The sequence below is a fragment of the Phyllobates terribilis genome, unplaced genomic scaffold, assembly GCF_046119375.1.
Source record: "Phyllobates terribilis strain yellow unplaced genomic scaffold, ASM4611937v1 Scaffold_1__5_contigs__length_1240528914, whole genome shotgun sequence".
NCBI classification, from domain to species: domain Eukaryota; kingdom Metazoa; phylum Chordata; class Amphibia; order Anura; family Dendrobatidae; genus Phyllobates; species Phyllobates terribilis.
In genome coordinates this window covers 757826367-757840689 of record NW_027362761.1, presented here as the reverse complement: position 1 = coordinate 757840689, position 14323 = coordinate 757826367, and positions in this window count along the sequence as shown.

The window sequence follows — 14323 nt, the reverse complement described above, 5'->3', positions numbered from 1 at the left end:
CTGCCAGGGCTTCGAACACCTCGGCCAGGTGCTTTAGATGGTCCTCGTAGGTTTTCGAATAGACGATCACGTCGTCCAGGTAAAGGAGGACCGTCTCGAAGTTTCGGTGCCCTAGACAGCATTCCATCAGCCGCTGGAAGGTCCCTGGTGCGTTGCAGAGCCCGAAAGGCATACAGTTGAACTCGCTCAGTCCCATCGGGGTGGTGAAGGCGGTCTTCTCCTTGTCAGCCTCTGCCACAGGAACCTGCCAGTACCCGCTAGTAAGGTCCAAAGTAGAAAAGAATTTAGCTGATTTTAGTGCGGCTAAAGACTCCTCTATTCTAGGCAGCGGATATGCGTCTTTGTGGGTGATACGGTTGATTTGTCTATAGTCTACGCACATTCTCATGGTGCCGTCTTTCTTTTTGACCAGAACCAAGGGGGCTGCCCAGGGGCTACAGCTGTCTATAATGACCCCAGCTTCTTTCATCTCTCTTAGCATGCCCTTTGCATTCTGATAATGTGCAGGGGGTACAGGTCTGTGCCTCTCTTTTATTGGTGGGTGGCTCCCTGTGGGGATGTGGTGTTCTATCCCTTTTACTCTGCCGAAGTCTAGCGGGTGCTTACTAAAGACTCTCTCGTACTCCTGTACCACCCGGTAGACTCCTTGTTTTTGGTGCAGGGGAGTGGAGTCGGCACCCACATGGAGTTTCTGGCACCAGTCCTCCTTTTGTTTCTGGGAGCCATTACCCTCCGCCTGTGGAGATGGAGGCAAGGGTTCCACGGCCCTGATAGCTTTGTGTTCGACAACAAACAGTTTGGCGAGTGTAGCGTACCTGGGTAAGTGTACTTCCCTCTCCCCAATGTTGAGGATGTGGACGGGCACCCTCCCATGACGGACATCAACCACCCCCCGGGCTGTCAAAATGGTGGGCCTACTGTCTGAGTACACGGGTTCTACCATGGCTTGGTAGTCTCTACCTCTCAACCCGATTGCAGTCCGACACCAGATCATCATTTCACTTTTGGGAGGCATGGAAATGGGGAATGGGTCACTCAGTCTTACGCTACCGATCTCACCACCAGACAGTTCTACCTGCTGCCGTCTCATCAGGGCTTTTATCTCCTTGTTGAGGACTCTCTGTTGGCTGGAACTAGCATTCACCGCCACCTGTTGTAGAATTACAATTACCTCTGAAAGACAATTTTCAATCACGTTAGTACCCACAGTTATTTTAGGGTGACTTTCACGACGGTCAATGTCCACAATAATCACTCCCTGTGCCGGCAGTTCAACTTTACCAATTTTAATGGTCATCTCCTTGAACCCCATCTGCGGCACGGGTAAGCCATTACTGGCGATGATGCTCAAGTTACTGTCTGGACACCGCGTTATATCAGCATCAGTCCAATACTGCTTAAAAAGTACATAAGGGATAGTGGTTACTTGCGACCCGGTATCCAGCAAGGCGCTCATGGGGATACCGTCCAGCACCACGGGTAAACCGGGCGCCCCCCAACGTACTTATCACGCCAATTATAAGGGCCTGGTGATCTTATGCCTGGGGGTTGGCCCTCTGCCCCAGGTTGGACCCGTTTAAATTACAGTACCTGGAAATGTGTCCGGGCTGGTTGCATCGACGGCAAATGGGCTGTCCATCCTCTGCGTAGCGGTCTGTGGGCCTCCCTCGGAACGACGGGATCCTCCTCTGTCGACGCCACGGGACATCCTCTGGACTTGAAGCCAGCTCGATGGGTCTTGACGGGTCCACTTGTAACGCCTGGATGGTCCTGGTCAACGCCGCAACGCTCCTGGTCAGCTCCTGGACTTGGTGGTGCAGGTCGACGGGGCTTGGTTCAGGGCCTGTGCATCAGCCCCCACGGGGTCCATAGAGGAGGGCGCCGCCTCCTGGTGGTAGGTGAGAGCAGGGCGCCGGGGGTTTATAGCGCCACTGGTTGCAGATTCACGGAGCACCCTTATGGCCCTGTCCTTAAATTGGGCAAAGGTCAGGTCAGGGTTCTGAAAGAACATGAGGCGCAGTTGGGCCCTGTGGGCGCTAGACAGCAGACCTTCTATGAATTGTTCTGTTAGCAGCTTATCCGTTTCCTGCACACTGCTAGGGTCAGTTTCTTGAATAGCCCTCAAGGCTTCCTGCAGATTTAGGGCATAGTCTCTGATGCTGTCCTGTGCCCGCTGCTTACATCCATAGAACCTCATTTTAATCTCAGTGGAGGTACGCGTGTCAAAGGTACCCCGCAGCCGGGCCAGAATACCCTTCACAGTCCTTTTCTCCTCAGTGGGCCATGATTTTACCTCCCTTTGGGCTGCGCCAGTTAACTGCCCTATTAGTATGCTGACCTTCTGTTCCTCTGTCAGGGGGTAAACCTGGAACAAACTGTACAGCCTTTCCTTAAAGTCAGTTAGGGCATGGGGCTCCCCTGAGTACTTGGGCAGCCAGGCCGCTCCAAGGATGTAGGGCAGGGAAAAGGGCATCACCGCTGCTGCAGCTGCGTTGGTGGTAGTGGGCGCCTCTGTATCCGACATCTTCCTCCCCCCTAGTTAAGCGTGGCCTACCTTCCGACGATCCTCTTCTGTAGGCCACGGCTCCGCTGCTGCTGCTCTGGACGAGGACCTTGCGTCGCGTCCTGGTGACGTCAGCGTCGCTCTCTCTCCCTTCCAGGACCTTGCGCAGCGTCGGTGCGTGGGGCGGAGCTTCGGGTCTCGCGCGCTTTGGACGTCCACGCCCCTCTTCTTCCCGCGCGGCGTCCTGAAGATGGCGTCCGACGGCGGGAAAACGACTCCGGATGGCGGGAAAACGGCTGAAGATGGCGGGAACCTACTGAAGATGGCGGGAAACGGCTCCAGATGGTGGGAACCTTCACCACGGCAGGTATGACAGTCTTTTGAAGGCACGCAGTACCCGGTGGTTGCGGGCACGAAATCCTGTCGACTACGCCAAAGCTGACTCGCCCCCTGGGCCGTGGAGCACTCGGATCCGGGCAATAGGGGAACGATGGGAGTAGTAGTGGCAACCCGGTTCCGTGGCTCAGGGTGGTCAGGCCAGTGGTAGTCCGTTATGTGCTGATGAGTATGTCCGACTACGCCACCCGTGGATTGCGGTTATTAGGAACCGCCGCTGCATGCAGACCACTGGGGCTGATAAGGTGTGCAGCTAGGGTAGTGTGACTCCCCACGGGAAGAGTGCGGCCCCAGGGCAGTATAATGGATGTTGGGAGTGATGGTAGTGAGAGTCCCAGTGCTGATAGTGCTGGAGGAGCAAGGAGCACGCAGACAACAGGTTGCAGTCCAGGGTCTTTACTAGAACAGGTAAATTGACCCACAAACAGTCCCAGCTAGGAGGGGACCTGGATGTCTGAGAGCAACGGGGAAATTGGCCCTGGTCAGGGTGAGGGTGTAGGCCTACCGTGCTTTCTGTGCTCCTTCTGGCTATCTCCTCGTTATAGGGTAACAGCCCACGTTTCCGAGCTTTCCGTGTATTCTCGCCTGTATGGCCTGCGACGTGGGTTCCTTTCTGCTCCCAGCCTTGTATGGCTTTGCTGGTCCCTTCTGTTGTGGCAGGGCCTCCAGGCTTCTTAGGCCAAGGAATATACAGTCCCCTGCGGACTGGTTATCTGCTGGGGGATGTGGAATCCTCCCAGCCTCAGACACCAAAGTCTGGTAAATTAAGTCTGTTATCTGCCAAGACAGGCTCTCTTCGCCTCTTGTCTCTGGCTTGTGGCTCTCCTCCTGCCACACTTCCTCTTAGGGTGCAATACAACTGTCCCTCTCTGCTCTGGGACCTGAATCCTGAGACAGGTCGTCCAGCTCTTCCTAACCCTGCCCCCAGCACCAGCTTTTATAGGGGCAGCCTGCTCCCCCTACTGGCCTGAGGCAGGAGGTACTGCATGCTAATGTTCCCCTGACTAGAGAACCTCCCCCTTGCTCTCAGACACAGCTTTAATTACACTTGTGGCATCCAGGCCAGGGTGACACACTTCCACAAACTGAAGTGCATGGACATTCTGTATCCTTTTTCAGACTAGCTGCTCGCTGTCTGGACCACCTCCCCTACGGAGGAACCTCTGGTTTCTCAGTTATCCTGGACCACCCTACCACTCTCAGATGCTGGGACACTTAAAAACCCAACTGACAGGCACTTCGAAAATTTGGCATAGTCCACCCTTGAGGCGAGAGGCTCGGCTCAGTGTTAAACATTTGCAGCTATCTGGGTCTCTAAGGCAAATTCCACCTGTCCAAATAATGGCGCAAAGTCATCCTTTTGGGTGTCCCGGTCTCAGAACTGGCAGACCTTGCCACCACATCACTCATGCCGGCAAATATCTTTGTTGTTCAGCTCTGGCTTCACGCAACATTGTCGCCAACCGCAGAGTCCTTTGGCTTTAAAGGGATTGTCCACAGGGGCCTGACCTGGATATGGAGGAGTGAGGACATGCAGCAGTTCAGCTCCTGCCTGGGTGATGTCTACAGACCCAATTAAGAAACACTATTTACCCCCAAATGTCAGCTAAGAAGCGTCCCAGCTCTGGCCAAGCTAATATATGCCTTCGGTGGTGCCTGTGTGGCACCCTGCTGTTCACAGGTACCACATGACCCAAAAGGATGCATGGATGGACTTCTCCACAAGAGGCCCTCATTACAAACAGACACCTCCACCCTTCCACCTCATACCACCAGAGGGAGCCCGTTAGGAATATATATATGGAGGGTGGAGCCAGGCAGTTCAGTCTCAGTCTGAGAGAGAGTGTGCTGCCACTGAGAGCAGTGAAGACGCAGCACGTCTGCTGCTGTATTGAGGGCCCCGAGTGTGGCCGGAGGCAAGGAGGAGAGGAGAGAGGAGTTGAGGGGGGCAGAGGAGCATCATAGGCTCACCCCAAGACACAAACCGGACACCGGGTCCGCGCCTACAGGGTCCTTTATACCCAGTAGGGATCACCGGCATACCCGGAGGACTACAAGTCCCCGGTCGACCTGAAGCTAAACCCTTGACAGGACTAGGAACCACGAAGGCCCCGGTGTCCAGGCATAGTGGTTGCCAGAAAATGGTCCTACTACCAAGCGACAGGTGAAGGAACAGCACAACACAGAAGCTAGGCGCAGTTGCAGGCTGGCCCGGAGCTTAGAGAGGGAGACATGGACCAGGAGGCCTTATACCCGCTCACTGGGTAGAAGTCCTGAAGTGCACCCTTCCTACTGAGTACCCTGGACCCTACCTGACATCCGCACCAGTAAAGTACTGAAATGAATCACCTGTCTCTGTCAGTTACTCCTGCTGCGCCATCTCTCCTGCACCACAAGCCCCAGCATCACCACCATCTGCACCTACACTGCCCCGGGGGCCCGCTCCGCCTGTGGGGAGCAGGAACATCCCAGCTGCCATCCTATCACCCCCGGAGGTCTACAGCAGCGCCGGTAACCATTACCGGAAACAACAGGTGGCATCACGAGACAAACTGTACACCAAAACCCCTTTTTAAAGAGAGACCCAGAGTACGGGCCCGGGAGCCGACTGCCGTGACCTCCTAAACAAGGTAAAAGGCCCGGGTACCAAGTCCCCTATATTCCCCCTGGGTGACACACCTGCGACGGGTATTTCCCGATATCTGAGGAGTTCTGTGGGCCCTGCACCGGAGCTAGCAAGCTCTCTGACTGGAAAGAAGATGGAGGATGGAGGACCAGCATTATCAACATCAGGGTCCGTGAGTTGCATAAATAATACTGTCGGACTTACATGATACAGGCCTCTAAAGATGATGGCCAGGGGCAGATGGAGGCATCTCGTGCTTCTTATTCACAAGCAGTGAGCAGCTCCTTGCACAGGCTGAGAGATTTATCCTGTGGCATTCCTGATCGCTCAGAGGGCCTGGCAGGCAATGTATCTATTCACAGACTGTATAAGAAGACCTTAAGGTGCATATATGTGCTATTCCCACAAAAGAGGATATGGAGAACTATATCTCTAGGCTGGAAGCATCCTATAGGGCTGAGACTGCTGCTATCAGAGGGGAACTTCAGCAGCTTTCTGTAAGGGTGGCTAATGATGAAAACCATACAGAAGCCACCGCTCAGAGATTACACAACAAGGAGCAGACATCTGCAGCTCACTCTCAACAGTTGGAATATCTGTCTGACCTGGTGGACGACATAGAAAATAGAAGGAGACGCAATAATATCAGAATGAGAGGCCTCCCAGAGTCTGTGGAACAAAATAAGCTGGAGGAATCCTTACGCTGTATCTTTAATTCAATACAAGATCTACCACGAGATTCAGACATAGAATTTGAGAGGGCTCATAGATCTTTGGGTCCCAAGTCTGCTGATACAAACAGGCCTAGAGATGTCATATGCCAGATACACAGATATGAAGTGAAAGAGAACATTCTTGCTAAAGCCTGTACATTGGAGCCTATCATCTTTAATGAACATGTTATTCAGATTATGCATGACCTGTCCTGGTGCACACTTCAGAAGAGACGTGCCTTGAAACCCTTGCTCGACATGCTGAGACCACATAAAATCCTTTATTCCTGGGGTTTTCCTTTTAGACTTCAAGTGAGACAATCTGGAACTACAGTTAGGTCCATATATATTTGGACAGAGACAATATTTTTCTAATTTTGGTTCTAGACATTACCACGATGAATTTTAAACAAAACAATTCAGATGCAGTTGAAGTTCAGACTTTCAGCTTTCATTTGAGGGTATCCACATTAAAATTGGATGAAGGGTTTAGGAGTTTCAGCTCCTTAACATGTGCCACCCTGTTTTTAAAGGGACCAAAAGTAATTGGACAATTGACTCCAAGGCTATTTCATGGACAGGTGTGGGCAATCCCTTCGTTCTGTCATTCTCAATTAAGCAGATAAAAGGCCTGGAGTGGATTTGAGGTGTGGTGCTTGCATTTGGAAGGTTTTGCTGTGAAGTAAACATGCGGTCAAAGGAGCTCTCCATGCAGGTGAAACAAGCCATCCTTAAGCTGCAAAAACAGAAAGAACCCATCCGAGAAATTGCTACAATATTAGGAGTGGCAAAATCTACAGTTTGGTACATCCTGAGAAAGAAAGAAAGCACTGGTGAATTCATCAATGCAACAAGACCTGGGCGCCCACGGAAGACAACAGTGGTGGATGATCGCAGAATAATCTCCATGGTGAAGAGAAACCGCTTCACAACAGCCAACCAAGTGAACAACACTCTCCAGGAGTTAGGCGTATCAATATCCAAATCTACCATAAAGAGAAGACTGCATGAAAGTAAATACAGAGGGTTCACTGCACGGTGCAAGCCACTCATAAGCATCAAGAATAAAAAGGCTAGACTGGACTTTGCTAAAAAAAATCTAAAAAAGCCAGCACAGTTCTGGAAGAACATACTTTGGACAGATGAAACCAAGATATACCTCTACCAGAATGATGGAAAGAGAAAAGTATGGTGAAGGTGTGGTACAGCTCATGATCCAAAGCATACCACATCATCTGTAAAACACGGCGGAGGCAGTGTGATGGCTTGGGCATGCATGGCTGCCAGTGGCACTGGGTCACTAGTGTTTATTGATGATGTGACACAGGACAGAAGCAGCCAAATTAATTCTGATGTATTCAGAGCCATACTGTGTGCTCAGATCCAGCCAAATGCAGCCAAACTGATTGGTCATCGTTTCATACTACAGATGGACAATGACCCAAAACATAAAGCCAAAAGCAACCCAGGAGTTTATTAAAGCAAAGAAGTGGAATATTCTTGAATGGCCAAGTCAGTCACCTGATCTCAACCCAATTGAGCATGCATTTCACTTGTTAAAGACTAAACGTCAGACAGAAAGGCCCACAAACAAACAGCAACTAAAAACCACCTCAGTGAAGGCCTGGCAGAGCATCAAAAAGGAGGAAACACAGCGTCTGGTGATGTCCATGAGTTCAAGACTTCAGGCAGTCATTGCCAACAAAGGGTTTTCAGCCAAGTACTAGAAATGAACTTTTTATTTACAATTATTTAATCTGCCCAATTACTTTTGGTCCCTTTAAAAACAGGGTGGCACATGTTAAGGAGCTGAAACTCCTAAACCCTTCATCCAATTTTAATGTGGATACCCTCAAGTGAAAGCTGAAAGTCTGAACTTCAACTGCATCTGAATTGTTTTGTTTAAAATTCATTGTGGTAATGTCTAGAGCCAAAATTAGAAAAATGTTGTCTCTGGCCAAATATTTATGGACCTAACTGTATACATGTTTTGCGAAGTCTGGGAATTCTGTCGGTCCAGGTGCTCCCATCAGAGTGGCCAGGCCTTCCTAGAGGCCTTGGAAAGAGTGACGCACCTCACCCGAAGAGAAGAAAAACTCACAATCCTGGCATGAAAAATGGAGGTCGCAATTGGGAGGAAAGAGGAGTGTCATCTCCAGACTGAATGGCTTCACTACTTTCACTCATTGTTCTCTTTGATACTGATTGATGTTTAGCAATCAGGGAAGCTTTTACAAGTTGATATATGTGTGGCGCCCTGCTGCGCACTGGTGCCACAAAACCCAGAAGGATGCATGGATGGACTTCTCCACAAGAGTCCTTCACACATTCACACACCTCCACCCCACCACCTCAGACCAGCAGAGGAAGCCCGTCGGGGACATATAGACACTGGAGGGTGGAGTTAGGCAGAGAGTTCCCACTCAGACGCAAAGAGGGACAGAGCTGAGAGTTGAGCAGAGAGCGTGCTGACGCTCAGAGAGCAGCGAAGAGGCAGCACGCTGGCTGCTGTGCTTAGGCGAGCCAAGGCCTACAGCACGAGTGAAGGCCTAGTGAGGGCCCTGAGTGTGGCCGAAGAGAGGAGAAGGAAGAAGTAGCAAGGGGGCAGAGGAGCATACCAGGCTCACCCCGAGATATATACCGGATACCGTGTCCGCGCCTACGGGGTCCCTTTATACCCAGTAGGGACCACCGGAACCCCTGGAGGACTACAGGTCCCAGGTTTACCAAATGCTGACTACAGTACCAGGGCTAGGAGTCACAGAGGCCCCAGCGACCAGGGAGAGTGATCTCCATGAGGAGGCCCTACCACCAGGTCAGCAGGTGCAAGGGAGAGAGAGACAGTAACCAAGCTAGGCCTAGCTCCAGGCAGGTCAGAAGCTTAGCGAATAAAGCCACGGATCAGGAGGCCCTATACCCGCTCACTGGGGAGAGTACAAAAGTGCGCCCGGAGTACCCTGGACCGTGCCTGCATCATCACCAGTAAAGGTACTGAAGCTTACCCCCATGTGAGTGTCCGTCTTTCCTCCGGGACCGTACTGCCGTCTCTCACCAGCATCCACCATCTACCCCTACACTGCCCTGGAGCTAGCTCTACCTGTGGAGAGCCACACCATCCCTGCTGCCGTAACACCAGCTCCAGAAGACAGCTCCGCAGCGGCGGCTCCCTTTGGCCGCATTCCACAGGTGGCGTCACAAGAACTTCGCAAATCCCCTATAAATAATCCCCCCTTTTTTATTGACCGCCCTGGGTCACGGACCGGGCCAGCCACCGTGATATTCCCCATACCGGCATCCATAGGCCCGGCTGCCGAGTACCCCACAGCCCTGGGAGCGCGTCAACCTTGGTGTCACGAACAGGATTGCGTGCCCTTTGCCACTGGGTACTGTGCGCCTTAAAAGACTGTGATACTCACTGTGGTGAAGGTTTCCCGCCATTCCCGAGATTTCCCGCCAGTGTCCGCCATCTTCCTGTCGCCGCTCGGGAAGAAGAGGGGCGTAACCACGGGAATCGGAGAGGCATAACCGCTGGGAGCACGCGAAGCCCAGGACACGCCCCACCCCTGATGTAGAACCAAGAAGCGTCAGGTCCTGGAAGGAGTCCAGAGGACGCTCTTACGTCAGACGCAAGAGACGCAAGGTCCTGGAAGAAGATCATCACCCCCGGAGCTGCGGCCTACCTGATAAGAAGTGAAGAAGGTAGGCTCCTGTTCACTAGGGGGGCGCAACCATGGCCGACGACCAGCAAGCCGCCGGAGCACCGGTTAACGCTCCTGATGGCCAACCTACGCCTGGCGCTGCACAGGCCGGAGCGGCCGCTCCACCAGCAGGGGCCGTGACTCCGTTGATACCCATGGACCTACTGTATATCCCTGAAGCGAAATGGCTTCCCCAGTATAATGGCAAACCAGACTCCCTGTCCGGATTCAAGAGAAAAATATGCGGTGTGCTAGACATGTATTCTATGACTGTTAAGCAGTGAGCTGCTGTTGTGCTGGAACAATTGACTGGTGCCGCAGAGCGGGAAGTTGAAACCTGGCCAGCCGCAGACCAGGAATCAGTATCCATCATCTTTAAGAGACTGCAAACTGTGTTTGAATACGCACTGAGACAGATCTCCGGATGAGGTTCTATCACTGTGCCCAGAAACCTGAGGACAGTGTCCGGGACTATGCCTGGTGCTTACAGGAAGCCCTGCGGGCCCTGAAACAGGTTAGTCCAGCCAACATACAAAATGAAAATAAAATGCTGACAGAACAGTTCATCCGGGGGTTGAGGTCACAGGAGGAGAGCAGAACTGTATGGTGGTGGGCCTTAGATCATCCAGATGCCACCTTTGACACCCTTAAGGACATGGCTATAAAGGGTCTGCAGCCCCTGAAAACAACAGATACTGCTATGCAGCGTTACCAGGGTGGGGCCACCCCAGTGCCCGCAGCCCCTATTGCTACTTCATTAACGGCTGAAACAAAGATGCAAACAGTGCCTCCTAGCGAGCTGGACAGCCTACTCTCTGAAGTGCGCCAGTTAAGTAAAACCCTGGCCACCGTCCTGAGCACCCTGCAGCTATAGACGGAGCCTGAGCCAGAAGGAAGAATCCTACTGGCCGACAGCCCTGAGGACGTCCCCTGGATGAGGAGAAAAAAGAGGACAAAGCCACCCCGTAGGAGGACAACGCCACCCCGGAGGAGGACACCGCCACCCCGTGGGAGGACCAACGTCACCCTCCAGGAGAATTCATCTGCTACTGCTGCCACAAGGCAGGCCACACAGCGTGGAACTGTCCTTTAAACGAGCAAACCCGAGGGCCGACACCCAGGAGTAAATCAAGTAGGCCCATCAAGCTGGTATCACCGGTTCGTAGGAGGAAGGCCATTCCTGTCCATCGTGCTGGATGGGATAGCAACACCTGCATTACTGGACACTGGCTCGCAGGTAACCATCATACCTGATGTCCTCTACAAAAGGTACTGGTCGGTAGATGAACTCCTCTAACGGCCTTCCTCTTAACCTAGTAGGGGTTAAGGACGTGACAGTGAAGGTGGGGAGAGCGGAATTAAAGGACCAAGGACTGATTGTAGTGGAGTCTAACCCTGGTGATACAAACTTGTATATGATACTAGGTACAAATATTGTCAGTAACTGTTTGGGAGAAGTGTTGTTTTTGCTCCAACAGATTGCTGTCACCGCCAAACCAGGGCAGAGGAAGGTGCTCCAGAGAGAGATACGAGCCCTCCTGTACCAGCAACGGGTAAAGCTAACTGGTGGTGAGATTGGTAATGTACGGGTGACAGACCCGATACCCATTGTGATTCCCCCGATGAGTGAAATGCTGATTTCGTGTAGGGCAGCAATAGATCTCAAAGGACAGAACTACCAGGCGGTAATGGAGCCCATTAGCTCAGAGCACAGATCTACACTCTTAACTGCCAGGGGGGTGGTTGATGTACGCAATGGGAGGGTACCCGTACGTCTCCTAAATTGTGGGGAGGATGAAGTTAAATTACCAAGATACGCCACTGTTGCCAGGTTGTATACCGTGAATGATGACGCCATACACAGTGGAATCCTTGACCCCACCAGATACAGTGGAAGACAATGACTCCGAAGCTCAGCTGGAAGATTGGTGTCAACAGCTCCATGTTGGGACTGATGCCACTCCTGTCCATCAAAAACAAGGTGTATACAGGGTGATCCAGGAATACAAACAGGTATTCAGCTAACACCCACTTGATTTTGGGAGGATTAAAGGGGTTCAACACCATATACCCACAGGTGACCATCCACCCATCAAAGAACGCTACAGGCTCATACCACCAGCACACTACCAGAAAGCAAAGGAAATGTTGCATGACATGAAGAAAGCAGGGGTAATAAGAGATAGCTGTAGCCCCTGGGCAGCTCCCCTGGTCCTGGTCAGGAAAAAGGATGGAAGCATGAGGATGTGTGTAGATTACAGACAGGTAAATCGCATAACACATAAAGATGCATACCTTTTGCCCCGTGTAGAGGAATCCCTGTCTGCACTAAAGTCTGCAAATTACTTCTCTAACCTTGACCTCACTAGTGGGTACTGACAAGTAGCAGTTGCTGAAGAGGACCGGGAGAAAACGGCCTTCACTACCCCGATGGGACTCTGCGAGTTCAACAGTATGCCGTTCGGACTCTGCAACGCCCCTGGAACGTTCCAGAGATTGATGGAGTGCTGTTTGGGACACCGTAACTTCGAGACCGTGCTGCTATACCTGGATGACGTGATAGTGTACTCCAAGACGTATGAGGACCATTTGAAGCACCTGGCGGAGGTATTTGAGTCGTTGTCCCGGTATGGGATGAAATTGAAACCTTTCAAGTGCTACCTGCTCAAACAGAAGGTTGAGTACCTGGGGCACATCGTCAGTCCAGAAGGAGTAGCACCAGACCCGGAGAAGATCACTGCCATCCAGAAATGGCCGGAGCCGAAGAATCTCAAGGAGGTACTTCTGTTCCTGGGACTGGTCGGGTACTACCGGAGATTTGTAAAGGACTACACCAAGAAGGCAGTGCCTTTTCAAGATCTCCTGGTAGGACAGTCCAACAGAGGCAAGAACCCCCCCTTCCAGTGGGGTGAAGAGCAGGCTGAGTCTTTTGCAGTGATGAAAGAGATCCTGACTGGCGAAGAAATCCTGGCCTACCCTGACTACAGCCAACCTTTCCTGCTGTACACTGATGCCAGCAACGAGGGACTAGGAGCTGTGTTAAGCCAGAAGCAGTATGGCAAAGAGAAGGTGATTGCCTATGCTAGCAGGAAGCTTCGTCCGACCGAGAAGAATCCGGAAGACTATAGCTCCTTCAAGTTGGAGCTCCTGGCCTTGGTTTGGGCCATCACTGAACGATTCAAGCACTACCTGGCCTCCACTAAGTCCACGGCCTATACTGACAACAACCCCTTGACACATCTAGAGACAGCCAAGTTGGGAGCCATGGAACAGCGTTGGATGGCCCGGCTGTCAAACTATCAGTTCACCATCAAGTACCGGGCAGGCCACAAGAACGCCAATGCCGATGCCCTATCCAGAATGCCTCACCAGTCGGACACTGAAGAAGAAGTGGATGACCTGGAGGAGATTGAGCTACCTGCCTTCCACAGAAATGGGATGGTCCACGAGCAGCGCACCTCCAGGAGGTATCGTGGTAAGACACTAAACCCTTTACCTCATCACAGTTGGAAGGAGACACAGGACAGCGACCCGGTTGTCAGCCGTATCAAAGAACTGATAACTAGTGTTGAGCCACCCCCGTAGTGTTCGAGTTCGGTTCGGTTCGTCGAACACCCGTGTGTTCGCCGAACTGTTCGTCGAACTGTTCGTCGAACACCTTCGAACACCGTTAAAACCAATGGCAGGCAAACAAAAACACATAGAAACACATAGAAAACACCTTCAAAGGTGTCCAAAAGCTGACAAACTGCTCAGAAGACACAACTAACACATGGAAAAGTGACAAGTACATATAGTCATGCGAAAAGAAAAGAGGTGGAGGAGTAAAAGGAGGGGGAGACACAGATATAGGCATGTCATGCCCTTCTAAAATCCAAAAAGTGAGAAGCCGAGACGGCCAGTCCGCTCCTGCCCGTGCCACCTCCGTGTCGCCGGGTTTGTGCCAGAGCCGCGGTGAACCCTGACGGCCAGCCCCCCTCTCCCAATACTGGTGCCTGTCCGCTGGTGGGTCGAGAGAGCCCCCCTGTGGTGGAGGCAGCTCTAAGCTTTTTAATTTAAATTGTCCCTCTAATTTGAATGAATACACTTTAAATCCATTTACAAGGATCTATTGGAGGGCAAGTCTCATGCCAGCAGCCGCGTAATTCCAGCTCCAGTAGCGTCCACTAAAGCTGCTGCAGTTAAAAAGCTTTTATAAGGATCGAGCTCGGCTGTCCACCGCAAGGCATCCTAGTGCCAGTCCCAGCCCCTATGCCTTGGGGTGCCTCCTGATGCTCTTCACTAAGTATCCCGTGGTCCCGAAGCATTTCCTTTGAAAAAATTAAGTGTCCAAACTACAGGTGGTGTAGCTTGCTTAACAGCCGGGATAATCCGCTGACTAGCAGAC